At 42.7% G+C, this 24482-nt stretch overlaps 1 long non-coding RNA gene across 1 annotated transcript in view; it reads left to right on the top strand.

Moving 5' to 3' along the window:
* The window catches only part of LOC122443815, a 32126-nt gene extending 18624 nt beyond the window's left edge, over positions 1–13502 (top strand). Inside the window, exons 2-3 of the long non-coding RNA XR_006270114.1 lie at positions 11255–11441; positions 13405–13502. This is a non-coding gene — a long non-coding RNA (uncharacterized LOC122443815). The remainder of the gene's footprint in view (positions 1–11254; positions 11442–13404) is intronic.
* Positions 13503–24482: the final 10980 nt, after the last annotated feature.

Genomic DNA, 24482 nt, shown 5'->3' on the forward strand with positions numbered 1-24482 from the left:
TTCCCTGATAGCTCAGTTGATAAAGAATCCACCTATAATGCAGGAGACCCCAGTTCGATTCCTAAGTCAGAAAGATCTGCTGGAGAAGGGATACGCTACCCATTCCAGTATTCTTGGGCTTCCCTGGTGGCTCAGCTGGTAAAGAATCCACCTACAATGTGGGAGACCTTGATTTGATCCCTGGATTGGGAAGATCCCCTGGAGAAGGGAAAGGCTACCCACTCCAGTATTCTGGCCTGGAGAATTCCATGGACTGTATAGTCCATGGGGTCGCAAAGAGTTGGTCACGACTGAGCAACTTTCACTTTCAAAGTGACTGGTAGAATTAGAACTGTTGAAAGAAAAATGACATGGAATTTGCTTTGGGCAAACGTGTTTAAGAAGATGCTCAGAGGTAGTGAGCTCTCCATCACAAGAGGTCAAGCAGAAGTCAGTCAAGCAAACATTTGGTAAGGATGTCAGAGACCAGTGGTTCTCCAAGTCTTTCATAAGCCCCAGAATCATCCTGAGAGCTTGTTAAAACAGGGACGGCTGGGACCCACGCCAGAGTTTCTGATTTAGGGAGTCTGGGATGGGGTTTGAAGTTGAGCATTTCTGATCAATGTCCAGGTCATGTGATGCAGCTGGTCCTGGACCACACTGTGATGGAGGGAATTCAAAGGTAATGGGATGAGCCCCTTCATTTCAGCTAAAGTATGCAAAGCAAGGCCACATTTCTGTTCAATGTCTTATCAGGTAGCTTGAATTCAATGTTGCCCTGTGAAACTGGGCTTCTTTCCTGCCTGGGGTTACCTTTGGTGATAGTCCTAAATTCTGTTGGGACAAAGAGAGGGTGATATCAGGACACTAGAAATTGCTGGTAGTGTAGGATGAGCTGCTCGAGACAGAAGCTCACACTCAGAGCCATCCCTCTGCAAGTAGCACCGTGGGCACCAGAACGCACTGTTGATGGTCATGACTGAGGGCCAGTCCTCACGCATTCCAAGTGCCTCCTAAATGGCGAGCTGGAGAATCTGCCATGGCTGCTGATAGGACCACAGTGGGAAAAAAAGAAACAAACATTTGCACAGCCCTATGCGATCCTTGCCTACACCTGTAAAAGCATACAGCCAACATTAATTGATCTTTCGCTCCATGTCAAGTATTGTTCTAAGCAAGTTACACGTAGCTCTTTTTAAAATTTTATTTATTTATTCATGGTTGCTGTAGGTCTTCGTTGCTTTGTGAATGCACTTTCTCTAGTTGAAGCGAGGGCAGCTCCTTTCCAGTTGTTGTTTGAGGGCTTCTCGTTGTGATGGCTTCTCCTACTGCAGAGCATGGGCTCTAGGCATGCAAGCTTCAGTAGATATGGCACATGGGTTCAGCAGTTGTGGCTCACTGACTCTGGAGCGTGGGCTCAGAAGCTGTGGTTCACAGGCTAAGTTGCCCCGCAGCATGTGGGATCTTGCAGGATCAGAGATCAAACCTGTGTCCCCAGAATTGGCAGGTGGATTCTTCACCACTGGTCCACCAGGAAAGTCCACACAAAGCTCTTACTTAATCCTTGTAACAACACTATAAGGTAGTAAGTGGTAAAATTGGGGTTTGTACCCAGATACTTCAGCTCTGCATCTCACACATAAGTGTTGTCAGTGTAAGGAATAGAGAAAGAGGTTGTCCCTCCTCATACTGTTATGCGAGGCCAGAGTTTTAGCCCCTGGCTGTTGTAACGGTCTTCTCTCAAGTCTAAAGGTCTGGGCTCCTTAAGTGCATGCATGTACCCGGTTATTGATTTCAAAGCTCACTCAAAGTGCTAGGTGACTAGGTCAGGCAGAGTTTCCAGCCTTAGACACATTCTACCTACAACAACCTTTCTAATCTGACAATCTCAGTACTGGTATTGAGCCCAAATAGTCCTTCTGGCGCGCCCCCCACCCTTGCTATTGTTATAGCCTGCCCTTTGGGGAGTCTTTATGTCCCTTCCTGCCTGCTGACCCCAGCTGGTACCACCTCAGGCACTGGAAGTGTCAAATAACATTAAACCCTAAAGAAGTGTAGTCTGAGTCCTAAATCCCTTTCATTCAAGTAGACTCCTTGTTCCCTGAAACATATTTCTCCAATCTTTTTCCAACATCAACCACACAGGGCATCAGATCAAGCCCTCACTGCAAAGCTTGCCATATTTGCTTCCTTCTCCAGGACAATGGGCCACCACTGGCTCTATCTTTGGGTAACCAAAGGGCCAAGTTAGATAATTCTAGCAAAACAAGATTTGCCCTAGGTCCTTTGTGATACCCATCCTAGATGAGAGCTTTCAGCAGGTGCCTCTTTTAAAGGACAGCTTCTCTCTCAAATGAAATAATTATATTTTTAACCTTTCTTGGGTTCTTATACCGGAGAGAAGGGGCCCATCCCAGTTAAAGCATCGGCAGTTTAATAGTGTCATCATTCAAGGTGTATTGAGCACCTATTGCACGTAGGGCACTGTGCTAGGAGCAAAAGATAAAAGTAGGATAGCGGCTTTCCTAAAGGAAAAGAATAAAAGCTGTATAAGTCTGCAACATCTCCAGGTCTCCTGCCCCAAAGATGACAGGAAGGGCCTGGGGTGGGGAGAAGGAAGGGAATGTGAGTAGGCAATCAGTAGCCTGAAGACTGTCTGCTAGGAAACCCAGAACAGATTGACATTAAGTCTATTTAAGGGCAGCCTCAACAATGAAAGCTTATTAGCCCAAACCTTCAAAATAGACCCACTTTCTAAACACGTAGCTAAACTTTTCACTCCCCCACAACTACATATAGAAACATCTCACAAGAATAACTTTTCACAACACACCCTCTGAAATACATGATGCTGTTGCCATTTAAACAGCAAAATAACTGAAGTGCAGATGGTACGCGATTTGCCTGCTATTGTGATGCAAGGCAGTGAAAACACTAGAAACTGGCTCTGAGGAGCTTTCTGGGAACTGCCTTAGATTTCACAAAGGGCCCTTTGGGTAAGCATTATCACTGCATAACAAGTCACCCCAAAACTGATCCACTTACAACAACATCTGTTTGCTCATGATTCTGCATTGGCAATGGACTTACCTGGGCAGTTCTGGTTTTGCCTGGGATCTCTCATGAGTTTGCAATCATCTGGTGGGTTGACTAACGCAGGATGATCTGAGATGACCTCACTTACCAGACCAGGGTCTTAATGCTAGCTGCTCCTCTCCAGGTGATGTCATTCAGTTATCTAACGCAGGCATACTTAACTGCAGGGGCATGCCAAGAGGCCCACAGAAAAGTTGCAAGATTTCTTAGGCCTAGGTTCTGGAATGTGTGCCCTTATCACTTTTGCCACATCCCGTTGGTCAAGAAACAACTCACGAGGCTAACCCAAATTCAAGGAGTGGGAAAACAGACTCTACCTCCTGACGAAGGGAGCAGCAAACTATTGTGGCCGTGCTTTTTACAACGAGAGATAGCTAGGCTTCATTTTCACCAGTCCACTCACCCTGGCAATTATTGTCCCTGCAGGGACCCAACCAGCATCCACCTGCTCTTGCTCCCTATGGGGATGGTTGTAAGAAGCATCTTCTACATTGGGGATTGAGAACCTGGCACTTAGCTTTAGCCCCTGGATAATGCCTAAATTCCTGGGATATAATCACATATATGTGCTGAAATGATAAATGAAGTTGCAGACCAGCAATCATTGAGTAGACACATTAGTGGAAATTGCTGCCTCTGTGTCAAGGCACAGGTACACAGAGCAGATATCACGCATTCATGGAAATCACATCATCACATGATTTTTCAGGTGACAGCCTGATTATCTCCAGGCATGACACATCATTTGTTCAAAGACAAGTGAATACACAGCAAACTAATTTTCTTCAGATTTCAAAATACATTTTAGAAGAAAATACTGTGGTAGACTTGATCATTTTTCTTTATTATCAATCGGGCCTCTCAATATTTGGTAAAACACAAGAAAATCCTTGCTCAGGCAAGGAGATCAAGGAGTGAGGAAAGAGCCAGAACTGACTCTGTACAGGTTTACCTAAAAGAGATCAACCTTGCTACAAATGGATTAAACTTGTCCAAGTGAGGGCTAATTAGATGCAAAATTTTTGCAGATTCACTGAGGCATAAGAAGCTGCATGTATTGAAAGTGGACAACATAGTGATTAAACCGTTGCCTGCAAAAGCATTGACGCAATCAAGATAATTAACATATTCACCAAACCCATAAATTTTCTTGTGCTACTTTATAATCCCTTCCTTCTGTTCCTCTCCCCTTTCCCCATCCTCAGGCTGTCACTAACCTGCTTTCTGTTGCTACTGATGACTTTGCATTTCTAAACGTAAATGGGATCATCTAGTATATACTTCTTTTTTGTCTGGCTTCTTTCAATCTGCATGATTACATTGAGTTGTATCTACAGTGTGGAGTACATAAATAATTTACTTCTTTTAATGGATGACTAGTATACCATCATATGGTAGCACCATAATTAGTTTGTTTATTCCCCTGTTGATGGACATTTCAATTGTGCTATGTACTGAAGTGGGCTTCCGAGGTGGCACTAGTGGTAAAGAACCCGCCTGCAAATGCAGGAGACATTAGAGACACGGGTTCCATCCCTGGGTCTGGAGGATCTCCTGGAGGAGGGCATGGCAACCCACTCCAGTATTCTTGCCTGGAGAATCCCATGGACAGGGGAGCCTGGTGGGCTACAGTCCACAGGGTCACAAAGAATCCGACATAATTGAAGCGACTTAGCACGCACGCCTGTACTGAAGTGTGTCCTGACAAAGTTGAAGCCTTAACCCCAAGATGACTGTATTTGGAAATAGGGTCTTTAGGAGGTAGTTAATGTGAGGTAGGGGCTTCCCTGGTGGCTCAGACGGTAAAGCGTCTGTCTGCAAAGCTGGAGACCCGGGTTCGATCCCTGGGTTGGGAAGATCCCCTGGAGAAGGAAATGGCAACCCACTCCAGTACTCTTGCCTGGAGAATCCCATGGACAGAGGAACCTGGTGGGCTACAGTCCATGGGGTCACAAAGAGTCGACACGACTGAACGACTTTACTTACTTTACTAATATAAGGTGAGTCTTAAGGGCGGGGCCCTGATGGAATACAATTAGTGTTCTTAGAAGAAGATACACCAGAAAGCCCTCTCTCTCCCCCTCTCTCTTTCCTTCTGATTCTCTCTCTCCAAGCACAATCAGATGAAAGGACAAAGCAGCCATCTGCTAACAAGGAAGAGAGCCCTCACCAGAACCAGGATCTTGATCATGGACTTTCTAGCCTCGGAATTGTGAGAAAATGAAGTGCGGTTGTTTCTGTTGTTCTGTCTACAATCTGTGGTATTTTATTACAGCAGACTGAGTAGGCCAATACAGATTGTTTACAATGTAGGGCTATTCCAAATGAAGCTTCTGTGAACACTTGTGTCCAAGTCTTTGTGTGGACATATGCTTTCATTTCTCTTGGATAACTAAAGTGAAATGGCCAGGTCATATGGTCCATGTATACTTGCCTTTTCAAAAAGCTGTCCACAGACCAGATCAACAGGCTTATTAGAAGGAAGAACTAAGGTATCTACTAGGATTATTTTTGTAATCTGCTCTGTTAGTAAACAACTGAAACAAAGAAAAAAAATAATAATAAAAAAAATAAAAAGCTGTCCACATATTTTCCAAAGCGGCTGTACCATTTTGCATCTCACTGACAGTGTATGGAATTTCCAGCTGCTTTACATTTTACCAATATTTAGTATGCTCAATCATTTTAATTTTAAAACAGTTTAATTTTTGACAGAAAATTATTTATTATTCACCATTCTAGTGACTGGGCTTTCCTGTAATGCAGGAGACCCTGGTTTGATTCCTGGGTCAGAAAGATTCTCTGGAGAAGAGATAGGCTACCCACTCCAGTATCCTTGGGCTTCCCTGGTGATCCAGTTGGCAGTTGGTAAAGAATCTGCCTGCAATTTGGGAGACCTGAGTTCAATCCCTGGGTTGGGAAGATCCCCTGGAGCAACCCACTCCAGTATTCTTGCCTGGAGAATCGCACGGACAGAGGAGCCTGGTGGGCTATAGTCCATGGGGTCACAAAGAGTCAAACACAACTGAGGTGAACTAGCACAGCACAGTGAATATGTATGGTGATATCTCATTGTGGGTTTAATTTGCATCTCCGTAATGGCTAATGATATTTATTACTACTTGTTCACATATTTGTCATTCCTGTATCTTCTTTAGAGAAGGGTCTGTTGCTATTTTTTGCTCTTTTATTATTGGTTGAGAGCTTACCAAATGTAAATTTGAATAAGCATAAGCATAGAAAATTAGATCCAGAATCTTACTGGCTGTCCAGGCTAGGCAAGCCTGAGAATTGAAACTAGAACATGCAGGAAGGATGTGTGGGCATTGAAAACTAGGAGGAGGGTGGTCAGAGCTGAAAGGAGAGTGGGCTGTAGGTCTGAAGATAAATTCTGCCAACTTCACAATTTTGTGTAAGTGTGGTCTTAAGGCCTCCCTAACAGATTTCTCACCATTGACACCTAATTCCAGCCCTAGATCCTCTGAGAGCCTCAATTTCATGACAGTTTCTGTGGGAGTTTCTTGTTTTAGGAATGCACCATATGTCATTCTTGCCTAGAGAAGCTTTCTGTGTTTATAGGCAAAAACAGGGACACCCACAAGAAGTACCTACACAAGATTTGGCCCAGAGTTCTACCGGTGAGCAAAATGTAGAACAGGGCTCTGCTGGTGGCTCAGTGGTAAAGAATCTGCTGGCCAATGCAAGGGACACGGATTTGATCCGTGATCCAGAAAGATTCCAGCATGCTGTGGGGCAACCAAGCCATGCACAACTACTGAGCCTGTGCTCTAGACCTGTGAGGCACAACTGCTGAAGCTTGCATGCCCTAAAACCTGTGTTCTGCAACAAGAGAAACCACTGCAACGAGAAGTCCTCGAAAACTAGAGAGTAGCCCCCACTCGCTGCAACTAGATAAAAGCGCACACAGCACAGTCAAACACAAATAACATTATTAGTTTTTAGAAGTGGAGAACAAAGTAGTGTCTAAAACATATTCCACTAAAATGAAGACCTTGGAAAGGAGGAATAAAGGGAAAGGACTGAGGAGTGATAGGAATACGAACATTCAGTGCTGTGATCAAGGTCACTGTATTCACCACAGATAACTCCTTGCCAGAAAGAGACAAGTGAAGAGAATCCAGGGGAGAGCAGAATAGATGATGAAGGATCAGAGAAGTTGATTTATGAGGCTGACTTAATAGAGCTCACTGAAGCTAGTTCATTTAACAAAATGTGACTGAAGCTAATTTTCCATCAGAGTCTGAAAGAAAATGGAAATGCTCTCTTAAAAGACTAGGAAAATAGCAAATGTACAAGTTAGCTTGTCTAGCAAGCCCATTAAGTAAAGGGAAAACAATTTTTGCCTTAAACAGACCAATTCTTGAACTAAACATGTGCTCCCCATGTCCTGACAGACCAACTCACTGGCATTCTCCTATTTTCTTTCACCTTTCTCCTCATTCCCTCCTTCTTTCTTTTTGTCTGGTGAGTGTCATATTACACAAAAATCTCCAGCTCTGGGAGTTCTTATTTCCTCACTTTTTAGAAGAATCTTCCTTCTTGGCCTCCACCCTTAGGTCTGCCCACCCATGGCCATATCCGTATTTCTTCAGCTCCATCTAAATGCCATAGACTGAGGTTTACCCTCATCTCTTCCGTTACAGACCAACTTCTCTTGAATTAGGACTTTCTTCATGCCAGGAGCTCAGGGAAAGATGATAAATGATCCTTAATCCCACCATCCTAACTAATATAATCACTCACAGCATTTTGGCGCACTTCCTTCAAATCATTTTTCTCTTGCATTAGAATCACACTGGTAAAATTATTCATCTCTGTGTGTAGTGGTATACTAGAGATAATAGAGCAACTCTGTGTTGATGAACATGAGGAGATTTGGGGAGACTGTCCTGCTCAGAGAGCACAGAAGCTCCTTGCCCCTCCTCACATACCTTACCCTATATACCTCTTCCATTTGGTTGTTCCTGAATCATACCCTTTAATCACACACTGATCACCTAGTGAGTAAAACGTTTCTCTGAGTTCTATGAGCCACTCTTGCAAATTCAATGAACCCAAGGAGGGAGTTGTGGGAACTTCTGATCTTTAGCCAGTCAGGTAAGCCCAGGTCCAAAAGCACCTGGACTTACAACTGGTGTCTGAAGTAGGGCGGGCAGGCTTGTGAGACTGAGGCTTTAACCTGTGAGATCTGATGGTATCTCCAGGCAGACAGTGACAGAACTCAGTTAGACCGCAGGATACCCAGCTGGTGGCAGAAAATTGCTCAGTGGTGTGTTAAAACACACACACACACACACACACACTGAAATTGGTACCAGAATTATGGGAGTAAACTACAGATACATACAACAACGTGGGTAAAACTCAAATGCTTTATACTAAGTGAAAGAAGAGTCAAAAGCTACCTACGAGATGATTCCGTTGATGTGACACTCTAGCCAAGGCAAAACTCTAAGGACGGAAACCCAATCAGTGGTTGCGTGGGGCTGGAGTTGAGGAAATAGCTGACTATAAAGAAATAAGGAGGAATTTGGGGGCAGGTGATGGAACATGAATGTAACAGTGGTTACATGACTATATATTTTGGTCAAAATTCACAGAACCACACAGTGTTGGATATACTATAAATAAAATTTAAATCTTCTTAAAAAGAACAGGGGGAGGGAATTCCCCAAAGCCCAGTGGTTAGGACTCCAGGCTTTCACTGCAGGGAGCATGGGTTTAATCCGTGGTCAGGAAACTAAGATCTTGCATGCCACATGGTGTGACCAAAAGAGAAAGAATAATGGTGGGAAAGTTTTGGCTTATGAAACTCTATGCTATCATTTGTCTACTTTGGCGATAAACGCTATTTAACATCAGGGAGGAATAAAGGATATAAGGACTTGCAAGAGAAAAATGCCCTGATTACTGTCTCAACATATGCAAATTGTCACCACAGTCGTTGTGAGTTATCCATCCTGATTCTCCTCTCCTGCTTTAGCTCCCACTGATTCATGTGTGTTGACCTCTGAATCACTTTAAGTAGCCTTGTGTACATGGCATCATGAGATCATGAGAATGCCAGATCAGTGCTGTGGGTGCTATTTTAGGGTCTTCCCAAAGTCTTTTGTAAATATATCAGTGAAAGTGAAAGAAAGTGTTAGTCACTCAGTCGTGTCCGACTCTTTGCTACCCAATGGGCTGTGTAGCCCACCAGGCTCCTCTGTCTATGGGATTCTCCAGGCAAGAATACTAGAGTGACTTGCCATACCCTTCTCCAGGGGATCTTCTTGACCCAGGGATCAAACCTGGGTCTCCTGCATTTCAGTCAGATTCTTTACCACATGAGCCCCCAGGGAATCATCTGTTGATGTCAGAGTGGACATGAATTTCATGCAGAAGCTGGAAGAAGGGCCCCTTTCCTAACTCTCTGCCACACTTAGTTCCCACGGTTCTAAAGCCTGGGCTTTATCTGTTAGGCACAATACGTACGGGACCTAGGGCCCACAGTACTTTCAGGGGCCCACAATATAAGTTCTTTTAAAGTCAGAGGAAAAACCTTAACTTTGGGATCCAACAGAATGTTTTCATATTTAATATTAATATATTCATATCTATATTGATTGCTATAAAACATAATTTCTAACATTTTCTTTTTTTTTTTAATTTCTAACATTTTCATAGAGGAAGGCATCCAAGAAGACACAAGAACCTGAGGCCCGTGAAAGTCATAATACAGCCCTTCCCAGAGAAGACATATGTGTTGCCAGAAACTCATAAAGTCTCTTTTAAAGGGTTGGTCCACCTTTTGCCCCAGTCCTCTTAATCATAAAGATTCAAACTGGATCAGATAGTGATGAATGGGTCTTCGCTTCTTTTCTGGCTCCCCCTTCACCAAAATCCCTCTCCATTTCTCAAGTTACAAAATCAAAACTTTCTTGTGCGTTTTGATCAGTCGCTCAGTCGTATCCGACTCTGACTCCACAGACTGTAGCCTGCCAGGCTCTTCTGCCTATGGGATTTTCTAGGCAAGAATACTAGAGTGGGTTGCCCTTTCCCATTCCAGGGGATCTTCCTGTCCCAGGGGTTAAACTCGCGTCTCTTGCGTCTCCTGCGTTGGCAAGTGTATTCTTTACCACTAGCACCACCTGGAAAGCCCCGCAAAACTTTCATGCAGGTAAACAAATGCAAATCTTCTCTAAGAAGTTGTTTTTTTTTTTTTTTTCAGTTATTGTGTTGGGAGTCATGTCCTTTGGGCCCAAAGTCTTATACTTAAATTGATCACTTGAGCGTGTAGTGTTTCTCTCTCCCTCTTTTTTTGCAAATAATTTTATTTATTTATTTATTTTTGGCTGTGCTGGGTCTTCAGTGTTGCATGAACTTTTCTCTAGTTGCAGTTAGCAGGGGCTACTCTCTAGGTGTGGTACGTAGGCTTCTCATTGCCGTGGCTTCTCGTGTTGCGGAGCACAGGCTCTGCAGCCCACAGGCTTCAGTAGTTGCAGCAGATGGGCTCAGTGGTGGTTCCCGGACTCAACAGCTGTGGCTTAAGGGCTTAGTTGCTCTGCAGCACGCAGGATCTTCCCGGACCAGTTCTTGAACCCCTGTCTCTTGCATTGGCAGGTGGATTCTTTACCCCTGAGCCACCAGGGAGGCCCTGTCTCTTTTTCTTTAAACTTTTGCTTATATATTAGTTATTTGCTATAGTTATATATTATATATTTGCTTATATATGAGTGAGGTATAGTTTGTATACAATATTACATGCTTCAAATGTAAACACAGTGACTCACAGCTTTTAAAGGTTAGACTCCATTTATAGTTATCATACAACATCGCCTATATTCCCTGTTCTGTATAATATATCCTTTTTTAAAAACATTTTTATTGAAGTATAGTTGCTTTACAATGTTCTGTTGGGTTATGGATACCAAGAGGGGATAAGGAGTGGGGTAAATTGGGAGACTGGGGCTGACATATATACACTACTGTGTATAAAATGGCTAACTAATGAGAACCTTCTGTATAGCACAGGGAACTCTCCTCGATGCTCCGTGGTAACCTAAATGGGAAAGGAATTTTTCAAAGAGGGGATATATGTAGTGTTTTTCTTTGATTCACCAAATCCAAACGATGATGGCCTCAAGGGTGATACCTTTGTCTCCCAATTCAAATCCAGTTGCTAACCACCTCTCTGACATGGAGCAGCTACTTGGGAGGAGAATGCAGAGAAACCTAGGGAAGATGTGTGAGACATGGGCTCTGCTGGCATCCAGACGGCGAAGAAGCAGAAGTGTTGACTCCCTCCCTGTCAGATGGGATCTGGGGACCAGCCGCTGAGAGCTCTAAGGACAAAAAAGAGTCAGGTATGGAGAAATTAGTGGACCCTCCCATTCCCCACCACCCCAGGAGGGCAGCACCATACTGGGTCCTAGGAGAAGCCGCAGAGGAGTAAACCGGTCAAGCTAAGCTCCTTCCTAACTCTGCGCCTCACCATTAGCAATATTCCCTGGCTCAGGAGCTCCAACCACTTCACCAGAACCTTACCTTCTTACAAGAGAAGCCACCAGATGTAGGTGAAAGTGTCCTTGACCCCCCTGAGAGCTGGCTCAGGTAGTTACCTCTTTTCATGTATAAGGGGGAATTTGGATACACAACCTACTAGCAATCTTCTTCAAGTTTCTGTAGGCTTTCCAAAGGTAAACCAGTGAGCCTTAAGTGAACTTCACGGACATTGAGACAAATTCATTTACACTGACACGGAATAAGCATTCCAACTCCATATTAGTGATGCCAAAGTCTAATTTCAAACTGTTAAAGTCTAGTAGCATATGCATTAGAAGACAGAGATGCCATTTCTCCATCCTCTTGAGCCAACCGCAGAAGCCAGTCATTGTGATTTATCCAAATCAGACCAGTTATATAAATGAGTAGAAGGATGATCTGGGAATTTAGAGCTCTAACCCCAGCTGGCTCTGTGACTGACTAAAGACATTCACTTTAGTCTTCATTGAAGACAACTGAAAGATTGAGCCTTAAGATTTCATCCTATGTAACTATATTAGTTTCCTGGGGTTGCCCAAACAAAGCACCACAAACTGGATGACTTAAACAACATAGATTTATTATTGTCTTACAGTTTTGGAGGCCAGAAATCTGAAATCAAGGCATTGGCAGGGTTGGGGCTGTGAGAGAGAATCAATTCTTTGTCTTTTTCCTAGCTTCCATAATAGCAGCCTCAAATGTTTCTTGGCTTGTAGATGCTGCCTTCCCCCTTCATCTTCACATTGTCTTCCCTTTATGGAAGTCTGTTTCTCTGTCCAAATTTGCCCTTTGTATAAGAACACATATTACATTAGGGCCCACCCTAATGACCTCAACTTGATCATCTGCACAGATCCTATTTCCAAATAAGGTCACATTTATAAGCACCTGGGGTTAGGACTTCACTACCTCTTAGGGGACGCAATCCAATGCATAGTACTAACTAGGTTAAAAAAAAATCAAAAAGGGGAAAATATGTGAGCCCCAAAGTAAAGAGAAACATTTGCCAAGAGAAGTTGGAATGAAAATTGGGTAAGGTCTCCAGGGACGGGGGAGCCTGGTGGGCTGCCGTCTATGGGGTCGCACAGAGTCGGACACGACTGAAGTGACTTAGCAGCCATAGCCCACTTAGTCTGATTTTTGCCGAACTGTGAAGAGTATTTTATAGGTTTCCTCCATGAAGATTACAGGATCTTTTGTAGGGATAGTACCAGGGAGGAAAACAGTTTCAGAGGCTTCTTCAAATAGAACGAATAACACATACATATGAAGGCAAAGGTGTAGATGGATATATTTGTCCTACATATCTGTAGATCCAGCAATACTCAAGCACATAAATTTAGCCTTTCATCCTTGTCAAGAAGCCAAAATGAACCTCCCACCCAAATGTCACTTGAAAATCTTCCACTGGACTCACTCATTCATTTATCAACTAGATCCACCGGTCTACAGAAACCCCATCTTCATTTTACCTGCTGGATGAAAATGGAGATTGCCTTGACTCACCAGCCCTCAGGCTCTTAGAAATAAAGGGAGAGTCTTTCCTGAGCTGCACATTTATTTATTTATTTATTTTTCCTGAGCTGCACATTTAAACCAGAGCCCAGAGAGTAAATGGTTTAATGCCCTGACCAAAGTTCAGTTGTTTGTTTGTTTTTACGTTTGCCTTCTTTGCTCCCATTACATGTGACGTTCCCATGCCTCTCCCCCTAACACACACGCTGTGGAGAGACGCAAATCCCTGTTGAGCACTAACCTTGCTAACAATGAGAAATTCTTCCCCAGATGACTCGGGACAGATTGGAGCCAAACCATTTCCTTCAGTCCCTGAGCACATTGTTTCCCTCCGGTGACTCCGCGATCCAGAAACAGCTGCAATAAAACAACATTCTGATCCAATCCCTCGAGCCATCCTTACCCTTTTGTTTTTCTGTCTGGATGGAGGAAAGAGAAAACCCTTGCAAAGCTGCCATGGGGCGTTATTTCTAAGCATCTGCTGATGAAGGTACAAGCCAAGCAGTCCTTTTTACTGAAGGAAAGGAAAGCAGAAATGGAAAGAAGAAAAATAATGATGGAGAAAACCCTGAATGAGTGAAATAAAGTTGCACAACGGAAAGGGAATTGAGCAAAAACATTGCTTATAGGATGCAATTGAAATGCACTCATACAGGAAGCTTAAGCTCACCTTGCCTTTCACTTTGGGTGAACAAGGAAGCCAGTTTATTTCAATGTTAATTTGAACTGGTCTTACTTGAAACTGTTACTGAACTCAGGTTCAGCTGCTTTCTGCTCAAAAGCCAATAATTTAGGGGCAAGTGTTGGTAGAAAAGAAAAGTGTTTTATTCAGAAAAGCCAGAAATCTCGGGAGAAAGAGGATTTTGTCTGGAGACCAACTCCAAAGATCCTGCTAAACCATGACAATTTTTAAAGGGAAAAAGGAAAAACAGTCTTACTTAATCATTAAGGTAGAAGGTCAGATTCTTCGTCATTTTTCCATTGCATGCAGAGCTGCTGACATCTTCTGATCTTCCTTTGGGTGGTCTCCTGCATGCATGCAAATTGCTAAGGGGGAAGCTGGGGTAGAGAGTCAGTCATTCTTTACTTAATTTTTCAGTCTTACTCTTTTAAATCTGGTTTCGGAAAGAATCAACAGTTTAGGCAAGGTGTTATGTCTATTCAGTAAAGCAGAACTCAGGACTTAGGTTAAATGTTACCTAATGATCTCATCTTTATGATCAGGGCTTAAGGGGAACAGAAACAGACAAACAGAAAGTGACAAAAGAGCTGCTTACAAATCCCATTTGTCAGACACCATTCCATTCCTATGGGATTAGGGGTGAAGGTCCATCTTGTGTAACTTCTTTAGGCTGACATAGGGCACTGTTATTTTCAGAGTGGAAGATGGCGACATGGGTCTATAGCATCTATTTACTGACAGTTTTAGTTGTTGGGTTTTATGGATGGAATCAGTGTTTGCCCTCTAGCTTCTGGTTGGGATTACCTAATGGGAAGCATCACCAATAAGTTAAAGGTTGAGTGAGGCTGAGATAATTATGACTGTGGCTTCCTCTCTCATGGCTCACCACAGGTTGGCTGTTTTTCTGTACTGAATGTCATAGCTCCTGGGAGAGGGAAGTGTCCCTTCCTCTTCACGCAGCTATGCTCTGCCCTTCCCCTTGCCCTTGCCTGTGTGGGGGTGGGTAACAGAATCCCACTCTCACTGGCCCCAATTCCTTAAAACTCACTCTTGTCTTTATAAGTGGATTAATCCCTTAAACCTTTCTTTTTTATAAAAAATGTTCATTGAAGTATAGTTGATATACAATACTATATAAGTTACAGTGAACAGTATGGTGATTCACAATTTTTAAAGGTTATACTCCATTTATAATTATCATAAAATCTTGGCTATATTCCTTATGTTGTACACTATATCCTTGTAGCATAATTTACACTTAATAATTTGTACTTCTTACTCCCCTACTCCTATATCGGCCCTCCCTCCTTCCCCCTCCCCACTGGCAACCACTAGTTTGCCAGCATTTATCTGTGTTATACCAGTTTATCTGTGGGTCTGCTTCTTTTCCCTTAAACTCTTCTTATTGTATAGTTTGAGTGTGCTCTCTGTATCTAGGAGGTACCCTGGATGTTACAAGGCCTATTTTCCCTTCAACTACACTGTCTTTTATAGGAGGCCCCCTGTCTTCAAAATATCTAGCATGCTCCCAGACACAGAGTAAACATTGGTCACCCATGCTACTGGGGATCTCAGGAAAGTCCTTCATTTAATCTGGCCTCTCTCTCCAAAGTCACATGATCAGACCCATTAAAAATCATGTATGATTCTGTTTGTTCACACAGAGTCTGCTCATCCTTGTTGCCCCAGAGTTGCATTTAACGGGATTTTGCTGCTTATGATAAGCAGTGTGGTATAATGGAAACAGTATGTGTTTTTGGAACCTTGCTGACCCAGATTCAAACTCCCAGCACTGCTAATTACTAGTTGGGTAACAGGGGAAAAAAGTCTTACAGTCCCCAAGAGCCATTGTCATCATCTGTGAGTGTGAAACGTAGAATCAGCACATCTTTGCCTCCTCCCCCAGCACTTTTTCTATTTTTACCAACGTGGCCAAGTAGAGTACTTTGCCCCAAAACTGAACACAATGGCTGATGGTAGAACAAAGTCAGTTTCCTCAAGATGAGGGGATAGAAAATAAAGAAAGGGAAAATGATAGAAGGTTTAGACATATTGGCAACATGGCTCATGTTTATAATCAATATTAAATATGTTTGGGGGAGATGTGGAAGAAACTGTGATGTGTAAAGAAGCCAAGGGAAATAACAGATGAAGAGGTGCAAAAACAACCAAGGTGGGATATTCCAGTGCTGCTTGTCTGAAGCGATGCTATTGTATTAGTAGTCTTTTTACTGAGAGCAGGTTGAAGGAAAGAAGTTATCTAGTGTAGAAAATAGGACACTAAGCAGAGAACATGATCAAAAAAGACACAAAGACCGTGAACATGATTCCTTTTACCCCTTATATGAGTTGGTTTATAAGTAACTCCTAAGTTGCCATCAAAATGGAATTTAAAATTTTTCAATGCTAGCAATAAAGTGAGTATCATAACACAGAACTCTTGAAATAAGTTGATTGACTCTTATTTCCTTTATATAGATAAATAGATAAAACCCATGTACTTTTGTGAAGTGTGGGAAAGGTTTCTAAGAATCCCTGCCTGGCAGACTTTGTGTGGACAAAAAGACAACCCTAGAGAAAGGGACAGGAATGTTTGTCTCATGCCCTGGGATGGGAGTGGGTCCATCACTGGCTACAGCTAAATGTGTTCTTTTGGGCAATGTGCCAAGCTTGTGTGGATGCCTGGCTCTTGTGAAAAATCACAGCAGAGTCTCATGGTTCGTAATACCTTCTTCAAAGGGTTACTATGAGGCAGTACAAGGAGACAATATACATAAAGAACCTAGTACTTGACACACAGTGAGCACGCCACACACGCTTTTTATTATTTTCTATAGGGATTTAGAGCATGCACACAATTTAAATAAAAGTTGCTTTTTTTTTTTTAATTTGGAAAATCATTATGATTGACATTTTCCTTGTGGTTATGCCAACAGTTGTGATGCCCCCAAAGGATTATTTTCCACCTCCTTTCCATCTATCTTCCTGACAAACAGTGAAGAGTATCTGACAACACTGAGGACCAAACAGTACAATGGAGCTACATACAGAAGTATTTAAGTTGCTTGAAGTAAACTATACATTCAACAAAAGAAAATAATATGGATGAATATATACATGTATACGTAATTCCACCACCACCACCCCCCTCAACAATATGGCCCTTCAGTTCAAGCCAATTACTTCATCTGGTGCTCAACCAAAGAAAGAGCCATGACCATCTGTTCCAACTCTGGGGGAAAACAGGCTGAGTTGAACTTAACTGTGAGTTGGCACAAAATACATAAAACCAAGTAATCTGTACTATGTGGGTGATCTAAGAGATTTCTAATGGCAATTTTTTACTGATACAATTTTTGCCCCAGACGTTGACTCTTAGAACCCAAACTCAAAGCTTGGTACCACACCACTGCCACACACTATTTTGTGTCATTTCAAGTTGTCAGACCATAAGTGTGTTTGAAAAGTGATCCCAACCATAGCCAGTATTACTCTGATGTTAATTTGGAGACTGCTTAGGCAGCCTCATAACTGTGAAGACATCTGCATTACCATGTTCCCGCCAGGAAATTCCTTCTCTCGATACTGGCATTTATGATATTTTAAATTACTTATTTAAAAAATACTTAGAGAGTATCTACCATCTGCTAGGCCCCTGGTTCAGCTCTAAGGATACAGGAGTGAGTAAAACAGGCTCGGCTTCTGGTCTCATAGAGTTCACATTTGAGGAGGGGGACCAGATACATTGATCAGTGATTCACACCAATTCATGCATTCATTCATTCAAATGAATTAAGAGTCAACTATGTGCCAGGGATTATACCAGGTTCTAGGGATACTACAGTCAACAAAACAGACCCAAACCTCTCCTTCAGGGAATTTGCATTGAATTAGGGATGACAGAAAATAAATAAGATAAATAGGTAAACTATATGGTCTAATAGATACTGATAAAGCCTGAGGAGGAAAAAAACAAAAAAGGGCAGTTTTAAATGTTGGAGGAGTGGTGAATTTCAGAAAGAATGGCTGAAAGGCCCCCCGGAGCAGGTGATTTTGAGTAAAAGCCTGAAAGAAGTGATAGTTCCAGCCTTACAGGTATGTAAGAAGAAGAATATTTCAGGCAGAGGAAAGGGTCAGTGGAAAAGCATGTGTGAGTGGTGTGGGGAGAAATTTCTCAGCCTAGACTAGTGTGGTCTGAAGGGATAGACGGCAATTCTCCAGGGTCAGAGCTCGGACACTTAAGGCAAGGAACACAGGGGTAATCTTTGCTGTGCGCCATCAACTGCTGGGGAACTTATCACTCCAAACCTACCGGTCTTCTATGAACTCTACACGGATGTGAGTCTGCGTTCTCTTCATCTACAACCCCGCCTCCATGATAGAATGTACTCTCAATTGCAGTTGTTTCCTACTGAGATGATGAATGTGCACTGCTTTCATCAGACTCCTCCAACTGATCATCTTTTGAACAATGGATGCATCCATAGGTGGCTGGCCAGGGTCAGGGGAGTGGTCTCTAGCCATAAAAGAGATAAAGTAAGGTGACCACACTCTAGAATTTTAAAGCCTTCGTCTTGGTCTTATTAGAAAGTATTCTAACCAGTTAAGCAAACAAGGCCTAGATGAAGTTGAAATTGTCAGCTGGGAGATTCTTACTTGAAGTAGGAGTTTCATTCTCCTGTTTGCATGAATAGTACATATGTGTTCCTCTCAACTGGTTTTGTACATTTTCATCTCTGCCAATATTATATTCACAGAGAGCTCCTGAAATACCCTAATTATAATAAGGAAAAAAGAAGTAAATAAAATGGTTCCATTCCACTTCTCACTAGAAAGTTGATTCTGTAAGTCTAATAGTAACTCTCTCTCCTAATCACCAATTGCTCTGGAGTTTAGCAGAGAACAGGAACAAAATGTGGCCCAGTTGAAAGAGAATGAATGAAAAAGAAAATTAAAATACTTAACCCTTATCAATCATTTTGAATGTGCCTCATCCCAGGAGGTAGGTATAAGTATTAGTTATGACTTACCTACAAAACACAGAAGTTTAGAGTAATGAAGTGATTAGCTAGAAAGTCACCACTGGAGCTCAAAGCCAGCATTCCCATCCAGGAAGTCTGACTCCATATTTCACACTCTTAATCTCTACTGTATTGCCTTTCTGAAATGAGCAAAAAGTAAGAGAGGAGAAAAATAGTGACAAGAAAAGGGAGAGTTGAATAACAGAAGATGAGGAAAGGAAGAAGGGACTCAAGCAGTTTCCACATTCTGGAAAATAACTGAGTAGAATTAACACTGCCCTTGAAACACAACTATTTCCCTCAACACTCATTCCATGGTTTCCAAAAAAGTCACAGCCATTGTCTCCTTTCTTTTTCTAATCTTTGCACTATGCTATGCTATATTTAGTCACTCAGTTGTGTCCGACTCTTTGCGACCCCATGGACTGTAGTCCGCCAGGATCCTCTGTCCATGGGGGTTCTCCAGGCAAGAATACTGAAGTGGGTTGCCATGCCCTTCTCCAGGGGATCTTCCCAAGCCAGGGGTTGAACTCAGGTCTCCCACCTTGTGGCGGATTCTTTATCAGCTGAGCCACCAGGGAAGCCCAATCTTTGCACAGTGCTTAGAATGATGCTATCTAAACAGCAAGTGTTCACTAGACCCTATTGACTAACCAATGGTTTTGCACAAGAAACACTGAAGGACTCTTAGGCAAGCAGATACATTGTGAAATCTATAGCAGTGAGATCTTTTGGATGATGTGTTTTCCATTGTTTTCTATTTGTCTAATGTGAGAAGGTCACAAGAGTCAACCCTCAGTGGACGTGGCACCCATGAAACAGTCTTCTGTAATGGGTCTTACAATGACTCTCCATCACAAGTTCCACCATAGCTCCTGGGTGGTTTGTGAGTAGTCTGAGCCCTATTCACATCCCCACTGCCAGTGAATGAGTCTACAGTAGGCAGGCCTGGGCCAGTTTTAACCAATGAGTCACTAATGGGTTTTCTCGGCACTTCTGGAAAATATGCTTCCTTACCTTTAAGAAAGAGCATAGGCTTCTGGCTGAATCCTTAGACTTCATGACTCTCTTCCAACATGGCCCAAGACAGCTCTCCAAACAACAAAGTGTAGGTGCAGCCCCACCAAATTAACCAAATCTCTTACCTAAGTTATGCTACCAAACAAAGACTTGCTTTAGAAATCAACACTGAAGGGTCTAGAATCCAGATATGGTTTCAGAACTGAAGAACTAGGTACCAATTCCAGAAAAGATCAGAACCCGAGGAGGTCTCAGAATCAAGCCAAGAACAAGATCACCCTGAAGAGAAGATTCAAAGCAGGAAAAACAGATGACATCCTGCCAGCTACTCTTCCTCCCAATCACTTACCCTGATTTATGGACAAATCCTATCCTGGGGTTGATTCCAGAGAACAACTCATTAAAGGAATTGAGGCTCCAGATCTGAGCACAAATTTGGTTTCAAAAATAAAGATCTAGATTCTGAGTCCAGAAAAAAGGAGAAACTGAAGAAGCCTTAGAAAAAAGACAAAATCACAGACAAGACCTCAGATATAAGAGAGTTTGAAATGTAGAAACTACATGAAATTGCACAAATCTCACTAGCAATTGTCTTTTTCCCCTGGAATTAGATCAGAGTAAACAGAGAGACAAATTCAGCATATTTGATATCACAGCCCGGGCTCCAAACCCCTCTCAGTCTTCCTGGGGACATATCCTCTACATATACCTTCAGCTCCTCTGCAACTGAGCCTTTTGGAGATGATAAACATGACTTTAGGAGCAAGAGGCAAATATAAGCACCACACAGCCCTACTGACTGAGTCTGGATCCAGAGTTCAGTAGATCTTGAGGACAATTAAAATGAACTTATTAATATATATTTTTAAACAAGAACAAAAAGAAAATGAAAGAGCCATATGAAGTTAGCAGAAGGTATGGAAAATTAGGCAATTAGCCCAATAACACCAAAAGCTCTCTAAGAACTGGGAAACTTACTTTAGAATGAAGTCAGCACTGGAAACAGGAGAGCAGAGGAATAGAAAGAGCTACTGGATTCCCCGAATCCTGAACCCTGCCCCTAATTCTGATTTCCTGTACTCAGGCCAGCAAGCTTCTTTACGATCGGAGCTAATCTGAAGTTGAGTTGGGTTTTCTGTTACTCATATTTTAAATTATCCTACTTATATAGTCTGATAAACCAAAAAAATGGTGACTGTGCATGGCCTCATGGCCTGATATCACTTCCAGCATGGTTTATTTGTTCAAGCTATTCTCCCTTTTCCATAATTATGACAGTCTGCCCATCTGACAGGTGCAGCCTTTCTCCTGATGTGGTGGCTTGGCTGGAAAATCCCATCCTCCCACCCATCCATCCATCCACTGTCCAGCGGATGGATCAATAGATTTGTTGCAAGCATTTATCAAGGCACTTTGCTAAGTATTGTTAGGCTACCAAGAGAAAAAAATCAAGTGCTCTCTGCTCTCAAAGACCTTAGAGTCCAAAAAGGGAGCAAAATTATGTATATAATTAACTATAGCAAAATGTATAAAATTGTTAAGTGTCACTAAAATGCAGATAAAGTGACACAGTCAATCAACATAAGGAAAAGACTGTTTTCCACTAGGGGATTAGGGCCATTTTTATGAAGAAGATGAATTAAAAAAATTTTAATTGAAGTATAGCTGATTTTTACAATGTTGTATTAATTTCTGCTGTATAGCAAAATAATTCAATTATGCATATTCTTTTTCATACTCTATTGTGGTTTATTACAGGATATTGAATATAGTTCCCTATGCTACATAGTAGGACCTTGTTGAAGATGGATTGGGAGTTAGACCTTGGATGATAAAGAAATGATGCAAAGAAAAGAAGCATTCCTGGCAGAGGACAGCAAGAGGCAAAGGCCCAAAAGAAAGTCACAGGGAACAGAGAGGGAACAGTTGGCTGGAAAATAGAGTTGGAATTTGAAAGGGTCGTTGAGACCAGATGGTGAAGGGCTGTGATTCCAGGTCCAGGTATTATTCTGTGAGTAGGAGGGTGGGAACTGAATCAGGTATGAGCTGGGCAATAGAGTGTGGTTTTGAAAGAAAGAATATTCAAGGCAGGGTATAGCAGGAACAGAGAGCAGAACCTAGGTGGAGTGGTCTTTCTGTGTAAATGGAAAGACACTAACATTTTTCAGAGTTTGTTTGAGCACACAGTGATTCAAATCAGGCAACACCAAACCAAAGGTGTTAGGAACACCAGAGAGGTTCTTATAGAAAGGACATGGAAGGAAAGCAAGGAAATTATTTGCTTGGTTATAGCTTAAGCAGGTACTTTATAGGTGTCTGTTTGTGACTGTCCTTAAATTTCATTTTCTAAGCTGTGAGGGCATGGACTCTGGTTTAGGTTTTGGTTTTCTTATATAGGCTGCCAAGGCGTCAGATTGAAATCTAATGGTCTCTTTGCTTAATTACTTTAACACCTGAAACATCCAGGAAATTCTCTTCTGTAATTGTGAGCCAGGCTGGAGAATATAGGAGACCCTACTTGTGAGATGGGATCAAGAGGGAGGGACAGTTTCCAGAGTCTAGGGGTGTCATGCCGGGCTTTCCTGGCAGCTCAGCTGGTAAAGAATCCGCCTGCAATGTGGGAAGCCTGGGTCCAATCCCTGGGTTGGGAAGATCCCCTGCAGGAGGGCATGGCAACCCACTCCAGGATTCTTGCCTGGAGAGTCCCCATGGACAGAGGAGCCTGGAAGGTTGCGGCTGATGGGGTCGCAAAGAGTGAGACATGACTGAGCGACTAAGCACACAGGCGTGTCATGCCAGCCCTGCATTGGTCAGGCCCAGTCAGCACATTTAGGAGCAGTGAGATGAGGAAACTCTGGATCAGAACCATGTGAACCAACAGGAAACAGGTGAGTGCTGCATAGGTCCAGGGGCCAGAGGGGGAAGCATCTGAGCAGAGAAGGCAGGATACAGAAGTAGTACACCCTTCGGCAGGACAGAAGAAAGGCAATTCAGAAGCTGATTGGTTAGGAGTGTGGGATTAACAGATGGACGGTATCATATATAAAATAGATCAACAACAAGGATTTACCATCTAGCACAGGGAACTATGGTCAATATCTTCTAATAAACTATAATGGAAACAACTGAAAAAAGAATATAGATACATACATATATGTATAACTAAATCACTTTGCTATACCAAACTGAAACTAACACATATTGTAAATAACTATAATTCAGCAAAAAGAAGAAGAGGAGGGGGGGGAGGGGAAGGGAGAGGAGGAAGAGAAGAAGAAACAGCAGGTGCTGAATGAGAAAAAGCATCAAAGAGCCAAATACTGGGTTTGGGCAGAGAGTCGAGAGCATAGACCAGGAATCAGGATGACAGCTCTGTTGTAGACACAAAGTGAAGATGGCACAGACTTCAGAGTAAGCAGATCCAGGTTTGTATCCAAACGCAACTCTTTATCTGCTGTGTAAACTTGGGTAAGCCACTTAACCTCTCTGAGCCTCCATTTCCTTGACTAAAAAAGAACATAATAATGCCTATCTCACAGAGTTGTTATAGCAAGTGTAAATAATTCAGGGAAAGTGCCTGGCACTTGGAGCTCTCAACAAATGAGACCTGTTATTATTATCAACATCATCCTCATTATTTATATTGAACCATAGAGATTTCTTCGGCTCAGGCTGAGAAGATAAAGCAAATGGGAGGAGGGTTTGCCAAGAGAGGAGCCAGGAGGGGGAGCCGGGCGTCTCCAGAGCGGATTCCAGATGACTCCGCTCACTTAGATCCTGGCCATTTATAATTGCCGGTGTGCTCATCTGTTCTTGTGCTCTGTGATGCTACCTGCATTGTCACCATTTCCTCCAGCAAAAATAAAAGGACCTAAGATTTCCACTAAAAGAGCCACCCAGCTTGTGCTCTGTAACTGGCATATCTATTCATTTTTTCTGCAGGATGAGCTCTCATTGATATCCAAGGATACCACCTGCTCAGGGGTTCTAACAACCGTCTCTATGGTTTCTGGCCAGATCTCATTAGCTAAGTGAGGTGGAGCCCAGCAAGGTTAATAGGTTAATGTTGGCAGGGGAGGTTGAGCGGGGAAGAGGGGAGACGGGAGACACAGGTGGTTACAAGAGATGATTTTCGAGATGGAAAGTCATGCTGACCCAGCCTGGTGTCAGGGGATGCTTACTGGGGTAGAAATCCAAGGTCACAACCTTCTGCAGCCTCTGAGAAGTCCATGACGGCATATTTATTCGGAGGAGGACATTCACCACAGTGATCCTGCATTGTTTCCAACTGATGTGGTTTTCCTTCTTTACTGAGCTCACTCAGCTCTTACTGCCCAATTTAATAACAACCAACATTTATTAAACCCTTACTTCATGCTAGACACTGGGCACTTATATGCTGTCCCATTTAAACCTCATTGCACCCCCTATGAAATTGGTAATATCGTTTGCTCCACTTTATAGATTAATAGAAGCTCAGAGAGGTTCATCAACTTGTCCAAGGTCACACAGCTAGTAAAACTCTGAGCCAGGGTGAGAATTCAGGTTTTCCTGATTCCAGTTCTCCAACTCTGAATTAGAGTGGTAAGCAGTTCCTCTTGCATTTTAATAGGCATATGAGTCAC

Source organism: Cervus canadensis, chromosome 6, assembly GCF_019320065.1.
Source record: "Cervus canadensis isolate Bull #8, Minnesota chromosome 6, ASM1932006v1, whole genome shotgun sequence".
NCBI classification, from domain to species: domain Eukaryota; kingdom Metazoa; phylum Chordata; class Mammalia; order Artiodactyla; family Cervidae; genus Cervus; species Cervus canadensis.